This window comes from Myotis lucifugus, unplaced genomic scaffold (assembly GCF_000147115.1).
Source record: "Myotis lucifugus unplaced genomic scaffold, Myoluc2.0 scaffold_15, whole genome shotgun sequence".
NCBI classification, from domain to species: domain Eukaryota; kingdom Metazoa; phylum Chordata; class Mammalia; order Chiroptera; family Vespertilionidae; genus Myotis; species Myotis lucifugus.
This window is the reverse complement of record NW_005871063.1, coordinates 4,203,845-4,226,376: the sequence shown is the minus strand read 5'-3', so window position 1 is coordinate 4,226,376 and position 22,532 is coordinate 4,203,845. Positions and strand designations below refer to the sequence as shown.

Here is a 22,532-nt window from a genome sequence, read left to right as displayed (position 1 = left end):
ATTTATAATTGACAGCCTCTATTATCTCAATCATCAAATTCAGCAATCTACAATCTATCACCCCAGATGCCTAGAGGATAAATCTGCTGGTTGGGCTTTCCCTTTAAGTGATGTAAAAATATCAGTGCATCTATTGTGCTTAAAGCTCTTTTCTCTGAGTTGCTAAAATGATAAATGATCTTTAGTTTTGACTCTGAGTCCTTGGCCTGCTATCCTGAAAAGGGGGGTAAATTTTTTGTGCAGCAAAGTTAAATCAAGACAGTCCTAGCCAGTGGGACTGCCTAGAGTGGGCATTCTATCCTGGTAGCAAATGCAGGCAATTCAAACTGCCCAGATGTTCTTGTGACTCAGATAGAACAAATGTAACTATCATACTAAAAGAAACAAAATCAGGACACATTAATAAACATAAGGGAAGGGAAAATTTTAATGCTTAACTAATAAAGTCAAAATAGATTTTCTCAGTATAAATCAGCTATATAAATGTTCAGAGTAAATTCATTTAATCTTCTAAAAATATGTTATGAGATTTCCACATCATAAAACCACTTAATTCAAAACCCTTTAAAATGAACTACAAAATACTTATGAGGTTGTAATTAAGCCTACCTAATTTTTAAGGACCATTGATCCCCCTTGAAGTTATGACGAGTGGAGAAACACATGTGGAGAAGGGACCGGCTAAGGTAATACTCTACCCTCACATCCAAAGCAAACAACTTTGACGTGTGAAAGCCAAGATTCAAACCCAAGGCTCCAGAACACATGCTCTTAACTCCTGCATTTGCCTGTCGTCTGATCTTCTTTTGTTCCACTCAAGTGTGTCCAGGGAAAGGGACACCCTGAACACTTGAGTAATGGTTTATTTCATTTCCCTTGTATTCTTTCTTTGCTGTAGTCGCCCACGATAGATCAGCAGTTTTCCTTCTCACGTTTGTTCTGCATGTGATAAAGAATAAGACAGCTGAGAAAAACACAGACCTACTAAAGATTCCATAAATCCATGTAGTCTGTGCTCACAAGAAGGCAGTGAGAAGGCTCATAGAGGGAGTGACTTAACAAACCATCACAGAGGAGGTCCAGACCTGCAGACAGCAGAAGGTGAGGGTACATCCAGGCAGAGGGAAGCATGGACAAAGGCAGGGAGATAGAACAGAGAATGGCCAGTCTACGGGACAGGTCATTAGATGTGGTTGGAATGCTAAGTAGAAATGATGATGGAAGAAGATGAGGATGGAAACGTAGCCAGAGATCAGATCCCAAAGGGTGAGTGACTAACCATCCTGGTTTGCTTGGAAGTGAGGGGTTCGCTGGATACAGGACTGTCAGTGCTGACACAAAGAAAGCCCCAGGCAAACCTAGATGAGTTGGTCACCCTACAGCCAAAGGTCTGCTACGCTGCACTTTAAAGGTGTCTGAATGTCTATGTAGGGAAACAAGAAAGGATCTGAGCAAGTACAAGGCCAGATTATTTATTCCTAGTTTGTGACAGATACCACACCAGCCTTTTACAAATGGTTGCATGCCCAGCTGGCGTGACTCAGTGGTTGAGCATCAACCTATGAACCAGAAGCTCATAGTTCACTTCCTGGTCAGGGCATATGCCCAGGTTTCGGGCTAAATCGCCAGTGTGGGGCGTGCAGGAGGCAGCCAATCAATGATTCTCTCTTATCATTAATGTTTCTACTTCTCTCTTCCTCTCCCTTCCTCTCTGAAATCAATAAAAATATATTTTAAAAATGGATTGCAGCCCACTGGCGAGTCACTAAATCAAGTTAGTAATCATAGGCACCAGTTTTTATGACCAACAGATTCGAATTTTTAGAATGTACTGCACATGGAAAGGGCAACTACTGTTTCATGGAACTTGTTTAGGACACACACATTCACTGTTATGTATAAAATTATTTATTATTGCTAACTGCAGTTTAAAGAGTTTGAAATGTATTGGCCTATATCAATTCTAAAATTGGTAAATTTTAAATTATAAATTTTTCTCTGCCTTTGTCCTTTCTCAGCCAACATTCTGCATGACAGATACCCACAGGTCATGATGACATTTGCTCAGGAGTCTGATCCGGGCTCTAACTACCCTGAGGACCAAAGAGATTAATAACCAGGTACACATGTAACCTGTAATCGTTTGCAGAGCACTGGTGGGAAGCTCTACCAGAGGATGACCAAAGCAAGCTAAGCTCTACTTGTTTAAATCTACCAGAGAAAGAAAGTGAAAATAAAATAAATCCTGAATACTTCAAGGCACAAACACATAGGGTTACAAAGATTCACCGCTTTTTCAGCTACCCGGTATGTCCATAAAAGTGTAGAAAATCAATACTGCCAGGAGTGCAGGAGTATGGCATACTTCCTGCAGACCATGTTAGCACCAACGCTGAATGACCCCAGGATCTGGGCATTTCCTATTTGTCCCATCAGCACAACCTTTATGTTCCTTTTAGAAAGCAAATACCCATCTGAAAAGCTTGGCTGCAAAGTCCGTCGCCCAGCCCAACACACTGCATTCTGTACATGAATGGATAACTCGGTGGAATGAGTCAGTATTCGGAACAGATTCTCAACCAGTCCTAAAAGGCTCAAATCCTTCTGATACTCGTGCGTATATTTTAATTCAAGACTGAAAAACAATTTTTCTTAGCTGGAGTCAGTTTCAACCATCTGTCTCTTTGAACAAAAATAGCATGTAGGCTTGTATATATTAGCTTTTGAAGAAAACCGATTTTGGCAGAAAGAATTAAAGTGAAAGAAGAATTGTATCTCAATTTTCAAGACCAGGCTAAGGAGACATAAAATATCCAAAGCAAGTAGTAACTTACATGCACACATCTAGCTCCTTTTCTCCCTGTTAGGCTGCCCCATGCCTAGCCATTCCTTGATTGATGAACATCACTGCGATTAGACCTTTGACACCCAATCATAGTTTTGGGAAGTGGCAGAGTGGAGACATAAAAGTCATTGCCCCGACTTGAGTGACATTAGAGGTGGTGGGGGATGATGGTTGTAGGTACTCTACAAGAATCTTGGAATTAATTCAAATATACCCTGATCATTTCTGAGAGTTAAAATAGAACTTACCTTAAAACAGAGGACATCTCCCTAGTCAAAATTACCACAACGGTACCAAAACATCACTTCTAGGGTTGACCAAATGTAATAGAAAACCACCCCATAATTCGTGGTGAACAGCCATTAAAACAATTACAATGAAAGGAGAAGGGGGTCTGAAATGACAGGAAAGGAAGTGTGCATTCTTCAGATTTCCTCTAGTGTGTCCGGGGAAAGGGACACACTGACCACTTGAGATCATCTTTCCGGTGCATCTGTCAGCAGTCACCACAATGGCGCCAGGCTACCACTGAAACACCAGCTGTGACAACTGTTCCACATGCCCTGGCTCCATGTAGATCCAACCTCCAGCCTTCACACTTCAGTTAAAATCAACTCCAGCCTTCCAATTGACTCAGGCTAAAAGTCTTGGAGTCTTCCCTAATTTCTCTTTCTATCAACTCCCACATATGATCCATTAGCAAATTATTCAGGCTCTCCTTTCCAAGCATAGCCAGAATCTGTCTACTTTTAACCACCACCCCTGTCATCACCCTGTCCCAGGCACCATGATTTCTTATCCATATTAATGCAAAAACCTTCTAAACAGTCTCATCTCTTCCCTTGGTCTCCCTTGCAATTTAGTCTCAGTTGCAACAGTAATTCTTTAAAAACACAAGTCAAATCATGTCACTTGTCTGCATAAAGCTCTCCCATGGGTCCTGTCTCAGAGTAAACGCCAAAGTCCCACAATGGCCTCGGTGGCCCTACACAATCCAGCCCCATGACTTCTCTGATCTCTCTCTAGACCCACTTCCTCACTGTTCCTTACACACATCAGACACTCCCACCTCAGGGACTTTGCATCTACTATTCCCTCTTCTTGATAGAATGTTTGCTTTGATAGACATTTTGCCCTAAATACCTGAATGACTTGCTTCTTTCAAACTTAGTTCAAAATTCATCTCATTGAGGCCTCACTTGACCACCTATTTAAAAGAGCAGACTTGCTCCCCCACCCCATACCTGCATTCTCAAATCTTTCCCGTTGACTTGTTTTTCTTCATTATGTGTACCACCACCTAGCACATTCTATAACATAGTTAAGTATTTTTTTCATTGTTTGTCTCTCCTCCTAGAATTTAAGCTCCAACAAAGGCAGAGATGTTGTCCATATTGTTCCCCGATATATTGCCAATATTTAGAAGACTGGCACAGGGTAGATACTCAATAAATATTTGCTGGATAAACAAATTTGGCTTAAAAATGTGCCTGCGTGAGCTTCTTCCTCTCCTACCAGCCTCGTTTTCTATAAAAAAGGGTCAAGCTCTATTGGCTTTGATCTTCTCCGGGGTTTGCTCCTGCACCCTCCCCCTCACCCTTTTGCTGTGATCGGGTGTCCTCAATTGCCACATTATTGCCACACCAAGATTTTGCCTCCTTCCTGGCCCTTTGAATGTATTACATAATTGGGCCATTTGCATGATTTTTCATTGGCAATGTTACTGCTAGACTGGGCCTTCAGGATTATCCTTAATGCTTTCAGGGTAGTACTGTCCCAAGCAAGCCCAGCTCAGACTGCTGAGACCAAGGCCCTACGATCCTGACTTCTCAGGAGAACTCAGAACACTGACTTATAAGCAAGGGCACTGTGATCCCAGGGAACTTAGGTTTCTTCTGGCAAGTCAGTAAGCTGGCATTTTATGTTTGTAGCCTAATATATAACATGCACTTGCACTGGGTTGTGTGAATTCAGCACTAGTTGCTAGAGAATTTTGGCTACATAAGAACAATCAATACCTAGACCAGGGGTGGGCAACCCTGGCACACGTGCCAAACATGGTACGCCAGTAACTTCTGCTGGCATGCGAAACCCTCTCTTATAATCTTCCATTTACAATTTTTTTCTTAATATCGACTTTTTTATTTTTCAGATAAATTCAGTGTAGGTGCATCTTAGATAAATAAATAATTTTACATAACAAGTTATCTTAAAGATCATAGACATGAATTGACGAGAGAGGGAAAGAGCAATTGCTATGCCTCTGCCTTAATTCTCCCTGCCTTCCTAGATCCAACCAGTGTTTTGGTTTCATCCACATACATGTGAATCTTTGTTCTCAGTGATGAATTTTGTTAAGTCTCGTAATAGGAGTAGCCTGACGGATGAAAGTAGTAGCTCGTGCATATCTCTGAATGTCATGAAATATAAACCTGATGTAAAATCTCTGTCATCAGTAATGCAGCAGCAAAAGTCCCACTGATAATATCAAACGGAGTCATAAAGTTTTCTGTCGGACTATCAGTGTACATGTATACATTAAAAAATAAATGTATTTTTCATCATCATATACTGTGTTTTTGTCGCTCGAATGAATTTTATTATTTCTTCAAGGTTCTTCACATATGTACACCTTAAGAGATATCAAGTAGGCGTAACATGTTCTCAAAAAATTGGGGTTGGCACGCAGAAGAATTTTGAGTCAGAGATTTTCCTGGTTTTGGCACGCACTCACAAAAAGGTTTCCCACCCCTGTCCTAGACCCTCAAAACTAAGATTCAGAACTTAATTCTGCCCATCTGAATAGCTGACAGCTGGCTGTCCCAGATCACATCTCTGTCGTCACAGCTTCAATATGGCACCTGACTACAGATAAGAGTGTTGATGCCCAAGAATGTCACCAGCTCATGTTCTCAGCATGTGAGCATGCACCCACACATATATGCACAGTCACCTAACTCCAAATTGCTTTGGTAGCTCACAGCATGCTTCTCCCCATCACTCCAGTCTCTGCTGCACAGTGACCCTTTATAGGAAGGGAGCAGGGGACAGCCGGGAGGGAGAGTGGGATGATATATCTGATGGAAGGAGATGTCAGGCTACCTGGACTATCTGAGCAAGGTCCCCCCTATATTAGTAAAGAGGGGAAGCCGCTAAAAGTACGAAGTGCTGCTCTGGGTGCTGTGGGACTTACACAAATGATCAAGGTATCACCTGCCTAAAACAGCTTGTAATAAGGTAGGGTCTGAAAACACCAGCTCCATTGCGAGGGAGAACGGGATGAAAACATGATAGAGGTATAAAGCATGAAGCGCAGAGTGTAGGAACTAGAACATAGAGGTATAAAGCATGAAGCGCAGAGTGTAGGAACTAGAACATAGAGGTATAAAGCATGAAGCACAGAGTGTAGGGACTAGATATGCAGTGGGCTTCGTGAAGGAGGAGCCACAAGAACCAGACACTGAAATATGTGTAGGATGTTACCCGGGGAAGCATTTCCTGTGGAAGGAGAGTGACCATGAGTGAAACGACAGGGGCAGGAGGTAGGCTGCGTTTGGGGAATGGCAAACAGTTCGATTGGACGGTAGCATATGGTCAAATGGGCTCGAGGTGGTGCCACTGGAAACAAGCTGGGAAGGTGTGTGTTTGCTGCTCCACTCTCAGGCCACCGCTGACCCGGGTCCATTGCCTCTGCCCTTTGGTCCTGCTTCATTTCCCAAGAAAGTGGTTTATTTTTAAAACATGTAAGAGTCTGGATGAAAACCAACCCATTTCCATATTAAACCAATCCAATCTATTCAAATGTGTTAAGCAATGCAAACAACTGGTCTTAACACTTCCCTTACATATCACACCTTTGCTGTATATAAAGAAAAAGTGAAAAATTAAATGCTCAAAATAGAAATCTTAGAACCCGTAATACATTCTTTGCAGAAAACCAGCATTCAGGGTGGGAACTCTGCCTCCCAAGTCAGCTGGTAGTTTCCCGTTCTTCACACTGTGAGAATATGGGAGCGGAGGGTTTCTGGAATATGCCTTTGAAAGGACATGTCTGTCTAGCCCAGCCGTGGGCAAACTACGGCCCGTGGGCCGGATCCGGCCCGTTTGAAATGAATAAAACTAAAAAAAAAAAAAAGACCGTACCCTTTTATGTAATGATGTTTACTTTGAATTTATATTAGTTCACACAAACACTCCATCCATGCTTTTGTTCCGGCCCTCCGGTCCAGTTTAAGAACCCATTGTGGCCCTCGAGTCAAAAAGTTTGCCCACCCCTGGTCTAGCCCCTGCTGTGAGCAGGGTGGATCAGACTTTGATCATCAGGGCACATTAAGAGGTGACTGAATGAACAAATAAATGAACACAAGAAAGAGCGCTCAACTGCATGATGATGTGGCCTGTTTGGTCTGAAGTTAGAGCCAAGCGTGCTTTTTGTTTGTTTTGAATGGTTGTCACGGGCTGTTAAATTTCCTGCAACCTGGCCTGACACTGCAACAGCGGTGTTCCCAGTGTCGGGCAGCGGCTTAGGGAATGTTTGTGAATGAAAGAGTGGATGAACGAATGCTACAAGGTGAACAGTTACACGGGAAAAGAAGTAGACATGGGTTGTCATATTTATTATTCCAGTTTGGCACCTGTCCCTTATTCATGCTGCCTCCAAGTGAATGGCAGAACCTGGCCAGAGGTAAGAGTGATGCAAGACTCCCTCTAGTACACAAAATCACAGATGCTCAAATTTGGAGAAAAAATAATACAGAGATCACCAAATACTGGTCTGACTAATCCCTTCACAGACAATCCTCACTTCGTGGTGGCATCTTGAACTCTCCAGGGCACTGGGAACTCACTACCTTACAGGCAGCCCCGTTCATATTTTGAATAGCTTGAAACAATCAAAGGATCTCCATTACATTGATAGGAATCTCCTTTCTCCTAGAAGTTTGGGCTTCAATAGGTAAGTGTCCTCAAACCTATTTGCCAAAGTCCTCATGCTTTCACTCGCTGACAGCCCACAAGCTCTCTGCCTCACCAAATACGAAGTTCACCCACTTTGTATTTGAGGAAGGGTGGGGGAAGAGAAGAGCCAAAGAGAAAAGAGAGGGTGTACATCTGCCAAGATGAGCCACACGGCCTCCCCTCCATCACACCAAGACTCTACCTATGGTGCTGGTCCCAAACACATGGACCTTATAACTTTCTGGGCTCAAACAAGCTGGGCTCAAACAAGCAGAATGCCTCCATGATTACACCACAGTGGATTTGTACCACATTAGATTGTAATTGAACATGACCTTGGAGTGCTGGGTTTAGGTGCAGGTAGGCTAGGAAATGTGTCCTCAGCAGACGTGAATTCCAAGATCAGAAAAGAGGCCAATTTAATACTCTCGAGGTCTCTAGACTAAGGTTGCCTCACAAGCAAGGGAAAATGCTGACGGACCATCGGGCCCTTATAATGCACTTCCTAGAGCCCCATAGTGCTTTCTTGATCTTGATTCAGGAAGGCAAGGCTTCCAGCATCCTAGGAATTACCAACCCATGTTTATTTTTGGCCTAAATACCCAAAAGGTGACACATTTGGTGTGTTTGTCCTAACACACCAAAATGATCCAAGGGAAAAAATTTAAATCCTCTAAGAAACGGATTTATTCTTTCAAACCTCACCACAATATTAGGAAGTGGCACTATTGTCATCACTCCTGTTTTACAGATGAAGAAAATGAGGTCTAGGGAGACAAAGTAACTTGTCAAGGTCACATAGCTAGTAAGTGGTGACACTGGGAGCCCAGTTTTAGCAAGAGTCCTGATAAGTCAGTTTAGCCAGAATCCTCTACCTTCAATATCTGATCACTAATATCTAATCAATATCTGATCGGTTCCTCATTCCCCACACCACGTGGTATGGTATTTGATCACCCTAGCCTGCCTTTAGCAAAAATACTTTTAGTTTGGTTTAGCATGAATTCCTCCCCCATTAACCCTGCAGGATGCTACCTCTTAGTAATTTTCCATCCACTGACCACCACCCTGCTCCTTGGCTATAAATTCCCACCATTCCTTGTTGCATTGGGAGTTGAGCCCAATCTCTGTCCTCCACTGCAACATTCCATGGCAGTGGTTCGGCATCTATCAGGATAGTCCCCTGAATAAATAAAGCCTGCCTTACCCTTTCCTTAACAAGTATCATAAATAGCTTTTTCTTTAGGGTATAAAGACCAACAAAGTACTAAGTGTCATTGTTAACCAAACAATTGCCAGAACATGTGTCCTGGTTAAAACAACTTTAATTCTGAATTCCCCCCCGGGGAGCTTAGAGACTCTTTCCATGTGCTGATCTACCTTCCCATGGTGGTTCGGAAGGCAGTGGGGGTGTTGACAATGTTACAGGTGCCATTTCCAACACCCTGGCTCATCCCCAAAAGCAAAGTTCTGCCCAACTGACTGAGAGAAATGGCTCTGTCTGGACAGAATACACTAAAGGAAGGGAACATTCCAAGAGAGTCTCGTCTCACTCCCTAAAACTGTTTTGTAACCTGGCTTTTCTATCCACTTTAAAATCTACAACCTGTGGGCCTTCAAATTTTAGGAATGTATATTTCTTCACTTTAAAAAACAAGGGGCTCTCAAGGCAAATGAGTACAGCCGTGAGCCCCCACCCCCCAACCCCCACCACCACCACCACGTCTTAAATCTATGGCAAAAGATATGGGATTTCATGTTAGCTACTACACCAATTACTTTTCAGCAGCATTTGAAAATATTAAAAAGCTTAAACAAGGAAGCAAGAAAATCTGAAATCAAAACCCCAAACCTGGCCTTTACAATGTCCCTGGGTGGTCCATATTTGCATTGGAAGATTTCGTTTGGCATTTTAACTTATGCAAATAGATTCTCACTTTCCTCTGAGCCTGAAAGCCATTCAAAGGGCAAAGATCCTCTTTCCAAATCAGCAGTAACCTATACCTTCTGAAAGTGAACAAAGTCACGCTTTTCAAGGAAACAGGCAAAGACGTTTTTGTTATTCTTTCTTCCACAAAATACACACCAATTCCCACAACCCCTTGCTATTTTGATCCTAACGGGGCGGATGGTAGAACAGGAGACTAGCCATCATTTTAAAAGGGACACTGTCAAAACACACAGTCCCCACAGGGCCTGCTTACCTTTTCAACCACCCAAACCCACCAACTACTGAACCGCCACAGGCTGATTCTGAGACAGAATCCCATGTCATCCCCTATACATGGGCTCACTGTAACACTCAACAACTTGATCAACGTTTAAAGGCTTCCACATGTGCAGTACAGGATCTAACTACTTTCAAAAGGAGAGGACTTCACTCCATTTCAATTACTAACATCTTCAACTTGTCAAACAAAGCAATGGGTACTATTTCAGATTAGAGTAGAAAAAATCTGTGTTCTAAAAGGGAAACCGACTGTAGGCAAAGAATAGAAAATATGGTATTATTTTTTGTCCATAGCGATTTAAAATATACATATTGCTCTTGGCTTCACTCCAGACATTAGTATAAAATAGGAATCTGACAAATGAATCAAAAGTTCCCCTCTTCCCACCAGAAAGGAACCAAAGTGCTGTACTGCTCATAGAAGAATGTCAGGTCAAAGCCAGATCAAGAGAATTTGCCCCAAGCGTTCATAAAGGAAAACACAAGACTCAAATCATCCTGCCTGTCACTTCTGGAACGAAAGGTTGTCCTCCTCAAGACTCCCACACCCTCAGCAGAAATGCTCAATGTGATCTTGATTCAGAAAGGCAAGGTTTCCAGACTTCTAGGCATTGCCAAGCCCACATTCAGTTGTGGCCCCGCCGGCCAGTGTGGTTCAGTGGTTGAGCATCCACCTACAAACAGGGTGCTCATGGTGGTGATGGTTCAATTCCCAGTCAGGACAATGCTCGAGTTATGGGCTCAGTCCCCAGTATGGGGCATGCAGGAGGCAGCTGATCAATGATTCTCTCTCATCATTGAGTTTTCTATCTCTCTCTCCATCTCCTTTTCTCTCTGAAATCAATAAAAATCTATTTTAAAAAAACAGGTACATAGATCATTGAAATAGAATAGAGAGCCCAGAAATAAACCCATGCCTACATATTCAACTAATCTATGACAAAGGAAGCAAGAATATACACTGGGGTAAAGACAGCCTCTTCAACAAATGGCATTGAGAAAACTGTACAGATACATGGGGGTGGGGGGTGGGGAATGAAATTAGACCACTTTCTTACACCATATACAAAAATAAACTCAAAATGGATTAAAGACTTAAATGTAAGACCTGAAACCACAAACTCTTAGAAGAAGAAAATAGAGCCAATAAACTTTAAGACCTCATTCTTAGCAATATCTTTTTGGATATGTCTCCTATGTTCATTGCAGCATTACTAGTAATAGCCAAGAAATGGAAGGAACCTAAATGCCCATTAATAAATGAATGGATAAAAAAAATGTGGTATGTATATATAATGGGAAATTTCTCAGCAATAAAAAAGACTGAAATCCTTCCATTTGCAACAACATAGATGGACCTAAAGGGCATTATACTAAGTGAAATAAGTCAGACAGCGAAAGACAAATACCATATGATTTCCCTTATAAGTGGAATCTAAAAAAACAAACAAACAAACAAACAAAAAAAAACAGGGACAAACAAACCCATAGATATAGAGAAAAACTTGTTGGTTGCCAAACGGGAGGAGGAAAGGGGAGAGGAAAATAAATAAATAAATGAAATTCTTTCGAATGTATGGGAGAGAAACACTATTGAAGCATAGCAAAACACACTGGTATATGTTTCCAGGCCCATCTGTTGATCAAGTGCCTCCAAATGAAATAGTGGGTCATTCTATAAGATTATAGCAAGCATATGGATGAAGCATAAAAATGTTAGGGATTAAGTTATATTTTGGAAGCAAGAGCAGCTGCTTGTGAGGAACTCAGGATTGAAACTAGCCAAAAAGGAAAAGGCTTTGTAAGTCATCTGTTAACCAGAGGTCCTCCCGGGATTCACTACCAAGTCTGTGTTTCAGATCACAAGGCAGCCACTGTGTCAGGTAAGCCCAGAAGACTGAGCAGCTTCAAGTTCAGCTCTGAAGTCAAGTCATCTTTGCAATGAATCAAGTCCTGACTTGCAGCCACCCTTGCAGAATCCACTCTCTGGCTATCTTAGTTGTGACTGCTATGCATGTGGTGCTCAGCAAGGTTCCTGGTGATACTTGAGAATCAAATACGTGGGGCTTCAGCACACGTCAAGGGACGTGGGGCTTGCTCTCTGCCACCCTGAATTAGAGATGTCTCATTTTCTTTTTCCCCTTCGATCACACATTTAGACTCTCCTTATCAGCGTGTGAACAAGTTCTTAAAGGACTCTCCGTCCTGCCACAATAAAAAGTTACACTAAGTATTTTTTTAGCGTCCCACATTGAAAAACAATGAGATATGATGGAAAAAAAATAAACAAACTTTTAAAATTCGAAACACAGCTCTTTCACTAACTGGCTTCATATAGCCTTGACCATGTGGCTTAATGTTTCCAAGCACCAGATTCATTGTTTAACAAATAAAGATAAAAAATGTCAGCCATACAGGGATGTTGGGATGATTTGATGAACCATGAATATGAACATGGTAAGTGCACAATGAATGGCAAGCAGTGCTAGGGCTGCCTGCCACTCCAGGAGCCCTCACTTGGTTGCAGCATGCATTAGTGTGTGTTGCATGTACACCTGGGCACCTCTAGCAGGTGTTGGCTAGCTCTGGCTGAACAGATTTGCCTTGTTTTCAATACATTTCAGCTGAGTGGCCTCTGTTCCTCCCCCTTTTCCTAAACAGTGCACTTAAATCACTAGTTCTTAATTTCTTTTTAGTCACAAATGCCCTATATTTTCCTAGAAAACTTCATTTATGCACCAAGACATACAATTTTTCATCATTTTTATTGGGTCCAATATCCACCCGAAAACTAGCATGGGCCTGCCCTTCACAGTGCCTATAACTCCTGTTTAAGAAGCCTCCTCTTCACTCAGGCGGGGGAGATGGCAGCGTAGGTAAATGCCTGTACTCACTGCCTCCCACAACCACATCGAAATTACAACTAAAATACAGAACCACCATCATCCAGAACCACTGGAAAGCTGGATGAATGGAAGTACAACCAGAGAAGTAAAGAAGAAAGCACACTGATACTAGTAGGAAGTGTGGGGGTATGGAACAGGCTGGTCTGGCACCCATGTGCGCCACTTTTTTAATTGGGAAGAAGATCATCTCTGTAGAGGCTGCCCAGAGGAGCAAGGGGCCCCAGCTCCAAAACAGACCCCCAGCCCAGGGTCCTAGAGCTGGGAAAAGAAGTCCCTAAGGGCAGTAAGAACCACAGGGTATAAAAACCAGTGCAGATTGGGGCTCATTGACATAGGGGCTGCTGGAAACCCAGCTGTTCCTCTTAAAAGGCCAGCACCATAAAATGAACTTACCAGGTCCTGCTTCCTCTGAACTCTAGCACCAGGGCGAGGCTTTGGGGTACACAGACACATACAAGGAAGAACTGGATTGTCTGGCATCGGAGCAGGAACTCAGAGGCAGCTTTCTCCCAGACAGAGTTGCTCACAGGGATCATTGTTCCTATGCTGGGATCTCCCTGGTCGCAGGGCTGCCTGGCAGCCATTTCTGTTTGCTCGGCCCTTGTGATTCCCTAAGACCCTGCCTCATCCAATTTATAACCCCATCCAAGCTGTGTGCAGCAGCTTTTGCAAATGAATGCCCTGTCCTTACTCAGACTAAAATCTCTCAAACAAGCTGCAGCTGAGTCAGGGAGCCCCAAACCTATCAATAAAAGGCCCAAGACTCGGCACCTTCATAGCTGGGCCTCATCTGGGCACTTCCAAACCTGATACAAAGAGGAGGAATCTGAAGATCTCTCTGAAGCTCCTGCTGGGTGGTCCCAGGCAGTGGCTGACTTTGTACCCCCCTGGAGACCCAAGAGCTAATGTACTCAGTGGTCAAAGTGAGACCATTCCAGATTACAACTAGACACATCCATAAGCGACACACTCAAGGGACAGATTCAGTGAGCACCAAAGCCCCACTGAAGCAAGTCCTGCTCCATAGGGGTGTCTCCTGCACAGCAGCTCTCCCACTGTAATTGCAGTTGGTCCGGAGGTCAATTCCTCCCATGACAACAACAGCAATCAAGTCTCAACTACAATAAGACTGTGCTCATAGCCCACAAAAAAGAAGCCTCCTCTAAACAAAGAGCTCCCAGCTCAGGTGACTGGGGAGGCTGAGCCACTGGGCCCTATAGAACACCTACTACACAAGGCTACTCTACCAACTCAAGGAGACATAGCAGCTCTACCCAATTTCATAGAAACAAACAGGGACGCAGCCAAAATGCATAGACAAAGAAACATGTCACAAATGAAAGAAATGGAAGAAGGCAAACTACTAGATATAGAGTTCAAAACCATGGTTATAAGGGTACTCAAGAATCTTCTAAAAACCTCCAAAAAAATGGAAAAGGACCAGTCAGAAATTAAGCATACACTGACTGAAATAAAGAATAATATACAAGGATTCAACAGTAGAGTAGAAGATTCTGAGAATCAAATCAATGATTTAAAATATGAGGAAGCAAAAAACACCCAACCAGAAGAGCAAAAAGAAAAAAGAATCCAAAAATATGAAGATAGTGTAAGGAGCCTCTGGGACAACTTCAAAAGTACGAACATTTGCATTATGGGGGTGCCAGAAAGAGAGAGCAAGGTATTGAAAACCTATTTGAAGAAATAATGACAGAAAACTTCCCTACCTGGTGAAAGAAATAGACTTACAAGCCAGGAAGTACAGAGAGTTCCAAACAAGAGGAACCCAAAGAGGACCACACCAAGACACATAATTAAAATGCCAAGGGCTAAAAACAAAGAGAGAATCTTAAAAGCAGCAAGAGAAAAGCAGTACCTACAAGAGAATGCCCATATGACTGTCAGTGATTTCTCAACAGAAACTATGCAGGCCAGAAGGGAGTGGTAAGAAATATTCAGAGTGATGAATAGCAAGGACCTACAACCAAAATTACTCTTACCCAGTAAAGCTGTCATTTAGAATTGAAGGTCAGATAAAGAGCTTCACAGACAAGAAAAAAGCTAAAAGAATACATCACCACTAAACCAGTATTATATGAAATGTTGAAGGGTATTCTTTAAGAAGAGGAAAAAGAAAAAGTTCAAAAATATGAACAACAAAATGGCAACAAATACATTGATTTGAATCTAAAAACAACAATTGAATCTAAACATCAACAATTGAATCTAAAAATCAAAATAAACAAATAAGAACTCTAATGAACAGAATAAACTGGTGAATAAAATAGAATCAGAGGTTGCCCTAACCGGTTTGGCTCAGTGGATAGAGCGTCGGCCTGTGGACTAAAGGGTCTCAGGTTCGATTCCAGTCAAGGGCATGTACCTTGGTAGTGGGCACATCTCCAGTAGGGGGTGTGCAGGAGGCAGCTAGCTGATTGATGTTTCTCTCTCATCGATGTTTCTAACTATCCCTCTCCATTCCTCCCTGTAAAAAAATCAATAAAACATATTTTAAAAAAAATAGAATCAGAGGCATTGAAATGGAACAGACTGACAACTCTCAGAGGGAAGGAGGATGGGGGGCGAGAAGAGATTAAACAAAGATCTTATATGCATACTCGAGGCCTGATGCAAGAAATTCGTGCAAGGGGCTCGGCCCCCACTGCTGTGGCTGCTGTGGCTGCTGCCTTGGCCCCCTCCGCCGCAGTGGCCGCCTCTGCCTCATCCAGAAGGACATCCAGTCTAATTAGCATATTATGCTTTTATTATTATAGATATGTATTACCTATGAACACAGACAACTGGGTGGATGACAAAGGCCTGGGGTGGGGCAGGAACCGGTTGAAGGGGGGCAATTGGGGGAAAAAAGAGGGACATCTGTAATAATCTCAACAATAAAGTGGTTTTTTGTGTTTTGGTTTTTTTTTAAAAAAGAAGCCTCCTCTAAACAGAGTCTCGGAAAATGCTTTACGAAGCTCTGGGCTCCTCAGGGTTGGAGTCTGGGCAACCGTGCCTATTGCACTTCAATCTTCAGTCTGACATTCTGGTGCCAGGCTTTCTAGAGAGAGGAAGCAAAGGAAATAAGCACAGGATGTCGATGAAAAGTTCAAGGTCAAGAAGAATAATTTTTACATGGAACCTGGCAAAGGATTTTTATAAATTCAAAGAAATTAAATGAGAGTCAAATGAACTTATGTTAATTCTCAAAGAATTAAGCCTAGAAGTTCATTATCTCAGCAAAGCTCCCAAAAGAGCATATTTTCTCACATATCCTAGGGGATGTAGAGGTCACAAAGGTTTCTAGTTAGAGGGATCCTGCGACAACTACCTATCTGGCATTTGAAACCACAAAGTATTATAGGGAATTAGCAGGTTTTATTAGGAGATAGATCCAAGGCAATATTTGATTTCAAAAGAACTATGGTCCTACTTTGGGTTTGCCATATCACCCACAGCTATCAATCAGCTGGTTAAAAAAAAAAGCAAAAAGCATGCTACACTTGAGGCCTGAAGGAAATAATAATGGCTCACAGGAAACTTTAGCAGCAAACCTGAAGGAAACAGACAAGCGTTGCACTCATGTTTCTCACAAAGAACACTAGCTAAAATAGATGAGTTCTGGTTTTAGAGTCAGACAGATCTGATTTGAATCCTCCCTCTGCTATTTATTGAGTATGGCACTTAACTCAGGCTTATCATCTGTAAAATGTGGATAATAATGTCTACTTTAGAGGATTCATATAAGGAATAAAAGGAGATAAATGTAAGAGCCTGGTACTCAATATATGACAATTAACCAATATAATTGTTCTAAAACATGAAAGAATAGAGTCAGATTGCCTGGGTTCAAATCCTAACCCTACAACTTATTCGCTGAACGATTTTCAGAAAGGTATTTGTCATCTTTGTGCCTTAGTTTCCTCCTCTGTCAAATAGGATTGCAAATAATGTAATACCTAAGATTTTGGTGAGGACTAAATACGTTAACACATGGAAAAGTAGTTTAACATGTAATGCCTGCTCAAGTGCTATTGGTAATACAACACATTTAGTAAATTTGGTGTAATGCAATTACTAAATGTACTGAGCACTGGTAAAGTGTTCAATATATTATCCATCTTTGTTTTATTTGGTGGAGCAAAATGTTGGGAGGAAAAAGTGGTGAGACAATATCCTCTGACCTTTTCAATTGATGGCAAGATTAAGCGACAGAAAGAAAGAGGATGACAAGGGAGAATGAATGGTCCCTTTAGGTAACTAGCTGTGGATGAAGCCTGTGCAGAGTCTGTGCTAAGAGGCTGGGTTTCAAGACGTGGCATGTATTTCACAGACTGGTTTACAGGGCAGCTCTGAGTATGGACAGAGCCGCACCAGGATGGGTCCCCAAGAATCACTTGACTCAGCACTGGAGTCAAGGGAAGAGCTTATTTATTAAATGTAGACTCAGGAAAGTGTTTGGGGGAATGTAGAAAGGGTGGGAAGAAAGTTAATAGAACCCCTTCTCAGACATAAACCAGGCTGACCCAAATGCAGGTGACTTCCTCCTACCATCTCAGAAGTTAGTCAGAAACTAGTGACCAGAAACCACCACACTAAGATCTCTGTCCCCTTGTCCTGTGAGTCGAGTTTCTTTCCTCTGCCCAGACCTTATTGGTGATTACACCTAATGATGTCGACCTTTAACACCAAAAGAGCTTCAGATCAAGTTTTCAGGAGGACAGGGGGACAGGCTGGGGGTGAGGAGGGGCTGAGCCATCCCTCTCCTCCAGGGCATAGTGCTGCATCCCAGGTTGGGATGGGGGTGCGGGGCGGGGGGGGGGGGGGGGGGGGGATACGAAGCAGGTGAACCCGTGCCTGGGGCCAGAGACAATGAAGAAAAAGAGATGTCCTGGCCCCAACACTGGGCCAAGAGCCGGACAGTTTGGGAAATGCCTGCCTTAAGTCCCCAACCATATCATACAAACATCCCAACCATGATGCTAGAAGATTTGTAAGAGAAACAGCTCTTGGAACAACTGGATTCTCAGACCTTAAGAAATACTGGAGAGTTAGTTCCAATGAAGAGAACATTTGATAACTTCGTGGGAGGAGTGAGTGTCTGATTTTAATTTAGTGAGAGATATGGTCAGAAGAGCAGAGTTTGGGCTTTTGCCTCACCAAAACTTTCAAAGAAAAGTTGGCATTTTTTAAATAATCAGAGAAAGTATTAACCACATTCCCACTGATACCCTCAGGATGCAACTTGCACTGAATGCTCCATTTCAAATGGACTTATGCTGATCAACAGCTTTCTCTATCATTTCCACAATGAAACTATGTACATATCTGTGCTGATATTCATCCTATGATGTCTTCTGCAGGTACCACGCTTCCCTGTTAACTACACTTTCGGCTAATCTGGAATATCTGGAAACAATTTTTCACAACCTTGCACTACAGTATGTCTACCATGCCCACTTGAAAGGCATTCCAGGCAAGAAAATGGCTGGCTACTTTTCCCTGCCCCTTACCTAGATGTAGTGGAGGCCAGGAAAACGACTGAATTCCATCTTCTGCATCTTTTTGGTTGAGCCTCTGATTCCCTCAGTAATTTCCTGTCTTGATCCTGGGTTTCTGCCTGACCTTATTAGCCGAGGTGCCAGTCATGAGAGGTGCCAGGGATCAGTGCAGCCAGGATCCCTGCCCTTAGGATGACGCACAGATTTATAAGAGCAGAGCGGTTCCGGAGTGGGAGTGGGGGAAGGAGGGCCACGCCGCCACGAACCGCCCCTCGCCCCCCAACAACAACAACCACACTTCTTTGCAGCAGCGAAAGGAGCTGGCATCTTCTTGCATAAGTGTTCATGTATACCCTGCTGGAAGTGCATTCGCTCCCTCCGACTTGGGGGGAGCAACAGCATCTAGCTTTGCAGACAGCTGACCATGTAACCAAACAGCACCCTTTCCTCTCCCTCCGATGCTCCCCCTCCCCCAGGAGCCGGCAGCTGGTGGCTCAGAGGGGCGCGATGTCACCGCCGCTGGCCTTCCGCTCCCGCGGAGAAGACTCGGGCGGGGCGCACTCGGACGCCCCTCCCAGCCCACAAGGTGGGCGACAAGGTGAAGACACCGCACCGGCCCCCTCCTCTCCGGCACTCACCTCTCGGCTCTGCTAGGGGCGCTGCAGCCGCTGGGGGGCTCGGACCGCCCTAGGGAGCGCTCCCCGGAGCGCCAGGAGCCAAGGGCGGCGGCGAGGGGAGAGTCAGGCTGCGCTGCAGGGGGCCGCACCAATGCCCGGCTCCCGGATCAGACGCCACCGGGAGGCAAAGGTCGAGGAGGGGCTCCGAGGCGGCGGTGAGAGAGGCGGGAGAGCACGTCACCCCTCTGTGTACCCGGCCGCACTCCGGGGCAGCGGCGGCACCCGTCTCCCCGAGCGAGCGCAGTGGCGGCTCCGGCTGGGGCGGCGCTCCGGCGGCTGGCGAGGGTGGCGGGTGCGGCGCGCAGGATGTGCTGTCTCACGCTGCGCCCGCGGCTCGGCTCCCGCTCCTCTGGGAGCCAGCGCATCCTCTCTTCCCGCGAGCCCGGCACTGACGGCTCCTCCGAGCACCCATCGCCCCGCCCCGGCCCACGCCCTCCACGCCCTGCGCCCCTCCAGCCCAGCGCCCTAGGCTCCCCCTCTCCCCCAGCCGGTCTCTGCAGGAGGGAGTGGCGCCGGCCCAGGCTGGTGGCAAACAGGGACCTGAGAAGGTCAAGTCTATTCCTGCGCGACACCCAGGACTCACCTAAGTTGCTGCAAACAGAAGAGCTCCAGTGATTGGGGAGCCCCTGCTGCTGTGACTAGTAGAGCAACTTTCATCACAGACAACTACCTGAAGGGCATTTGACTAGCAATGGGAAGCTCAGATCCATCTGCTACCCACAAAGACTTATAGATCTGATTTATCCTTATCCCCGCCCCCCAAAGACAAAAATATATAGCTTGCCTCGACAGCTTTGCTTCTTGGAGGCCTAGCTTTTAAAAACCTGGGTAACCATTCTTGGGCTTCCGAGAAGCCTGCTATAGCAACTAAGGCCCAGAAATGGAGTTCGGGATTCTAATCAGTGCAGGTTTGGCACTAATCGTGTTTCTTGAATATCTGTGATAAACACTAACTTGAGCCCGGCTGGTCTGGCCTAATGGTTGAGCCTTGACCTATGATCCAAGAGGTCAAGGTTCCATTCCCCATTGGGGCACATTCTGGGTTGTGTGGGCTCCATCCTCAGTAGGGGGCGTGCAGGAGGCAGAGGATCAATGATTCTCTCTCCTCATTGATGTTTCTATCTCTCTCTCTCTCTCCCTCTTCCTTCCTCTCTGAAATCAATAAAAAATATTTTTTTAAAACCAATAACTGTAGCTTTAAGGAAACATAGTCGGGAGGGTGTGTGGAAGGAGCTAGGGCTTATGGAAGTTCTGGAACTCTAATGGAGAGAAGCCTACAGGAAGAACTCTATGTTTACAATAAAGCTCTATGGTTCTAACTTGCCCTTCCCTTCACTTCTATTTTCTCTTACATAATACCCTTCCATCTTGCACTTAGGCCAGAGTGTGCGTGTGGCTTGCCATGTCTGCATGCACTGGGTTGCAACCCTCCTTCCTCCCTCCCCCCCCCCCAACCAATCCTTCTTGGTGACAAAACACCTAGTTGGTATTATTTTTCAGTCAACATGTGGGGTCATTGCACACCTTAGAATGAAAGTAGAAGGCAGGGACTGTATCTTATTTATTGCTGTATCCCCAATACCTACAACAGTGTTTGATGCATAATGGTGCTCAATACATAGGTATGAATTTATTTAATTGGCAAGTACTACAGTAATTTCAAAATAAATATAGATCTGGTTGTAAATACAATATACTTATCTATAAAATGGCCATCCTTGTTCCAATTTTGCCTATCTGGCAAATCACTGTGACTGTAAGTATGGCTGAAAAAAAGACAGGTGAAATATTTTTTAGAATGAACTCAAGATATTCCAGAAGAAAAATTATATGAAACAAATACTTGCCTCTGCCATTATAGGGTACTTAATACAGTCATGTGCTGCTTAACAACGGGAATTTTCTGGGAAATTCATCTTTAGACTATTTCCTGATGGTGCAAATATCAGAGTGTACCGTTAAAAAAAAACAAACAGAAGTCGGCTGAGTAAATTTAAAGATCTAATTGGCTTTATTCAGCGATTCATGAATCCAGCAGAGTCCCATTTAGCAAATAGAGGGGTACTCTCAAGGAGGGTTGTACAAAATATGAGGGTGAGTGAGCTTTTAACAAAAAAAGAAAGGATTATTTTTAGACCAGTACAGCTTGGGCTGGGGGAGGGGATGGGAATGGCAAAGGTTTTTTATCATGCAATTGCCTCTTCTTTCTGTGGGTAGGAGGTGGAGGATGGAGAGGGTCCATGTGACAGATCACTTCATTGGTGTTGACCAGAAAATTCCAGACTGGTTGATTAAGAATGTATTTCTGGTTTAAACAGCAATTAGGTCAGGCATTAAATCTAGGTTTGGCATCATGGGGTTTTAGCACAAGTGAGACCATTTTGGGCCTGTGGTTTTCTCTTTAAAAGTATTTACGTAAACCTACTACACACATAGGCTATACGGTATATAGCCTGTCGCTCTGTAGAGGAGGAAAAATAATGTTTCCTTTATCCTCTGGGTTCTTGGCTGAGACATCTTTGTAATAAAAGACAGATAAACAGGAGAAAAACAAAGCTTAATAATGTGTATACCTCCTGCATACATGGGAGCGGCCCAGGAAAATGGAGTTTTAATTCTTTTTCATGATCATGTACCCAGGCATTGTACAGGTAATGGGGTATGGGAATGGAAATGAATAAGAAATGAATGGTCTCTATATTCTAGAGACTTAAAATCTAATGAAAAGACGCAATTGGCCTTAATGCCAAGCAGACTAGGAAAAGTAGAATAATTGAAGGCATTTGCCATGAGAGATGGAGAAAAGGCAAATCCATTCCAATTGGGAATCTTTATGATCTGGAAGGCCTTGCTGAAGAGGTTTTGGGTGTATGTCTACAGGTAGATATACATTTTGACAGATGGTAATACGCACTTGAGAATAGAGTTAGAAAGCAGGCAAAAAGGAGTCATAGACCTGATTTTTATTGATGTATTATTTTAGAGCATTCTAGGTTTACAAAAAATATTGTGAATAAAGAACAGAGAATTCCCATATACACCCTAAAATTATAAACTGCTCATTGCAAATATACCTATTTCACCCCTTCATCTAGTTATTGCTCCAAAGTTTGAAAGATGGTCTCCAAGAAGAGATTAAGTGGCTACCACAAAACATGCTGGTCAATTCCTAACTTGCTAGCCATTAAGAGGTTGCCTTAGAATCCTCCAGACTACGGTGTGGCTAAGTTCCCTACTCTGGGATCAGACTCTCTGTCTACCACTTACTGATCTGGTATATTTGCATGTGGTACCAGGGTCCTCTGAGACTCAAATCTCCTAGAAGTCAAAAGGGGGAGGGGGCAGAGGGGCAATAAAAATGAAATGCGTTTCTCCTGAGATATTTCAGTAAGTTAATCCATGTGAAGCACTTGGCACAGT

The 22,532-nt window shown here is 43.7% G+C and overlaps 1 protein-coding gene across 4 annotated transcripts in view; it reads right to left on the bottom strand.

Annotated features, from left to right (window-relative positions):
- Positions 1–19,564, bottom strand: part of DYNC1I1 (dynein cytoplasmic 1 intermediate chain 1) — a 274,473-nt gene extending 254,909 nt beyond the window's left edge. For all 4 annotated transcript variants that reach the window (XM_023750671.1, XM_023750669.1, XM_023750673.1 and 1 more), the window contains exon 1: positions 19,306–19,564. The gene's annotated coding sequence lies outside the window, so the exon portion shown is untranslated. The remainder of the gene's footprint in view (positions 1–19,305) is intronic.
- Positions 19,565–22,532: the final 2,968 nt, after the last annotated feature.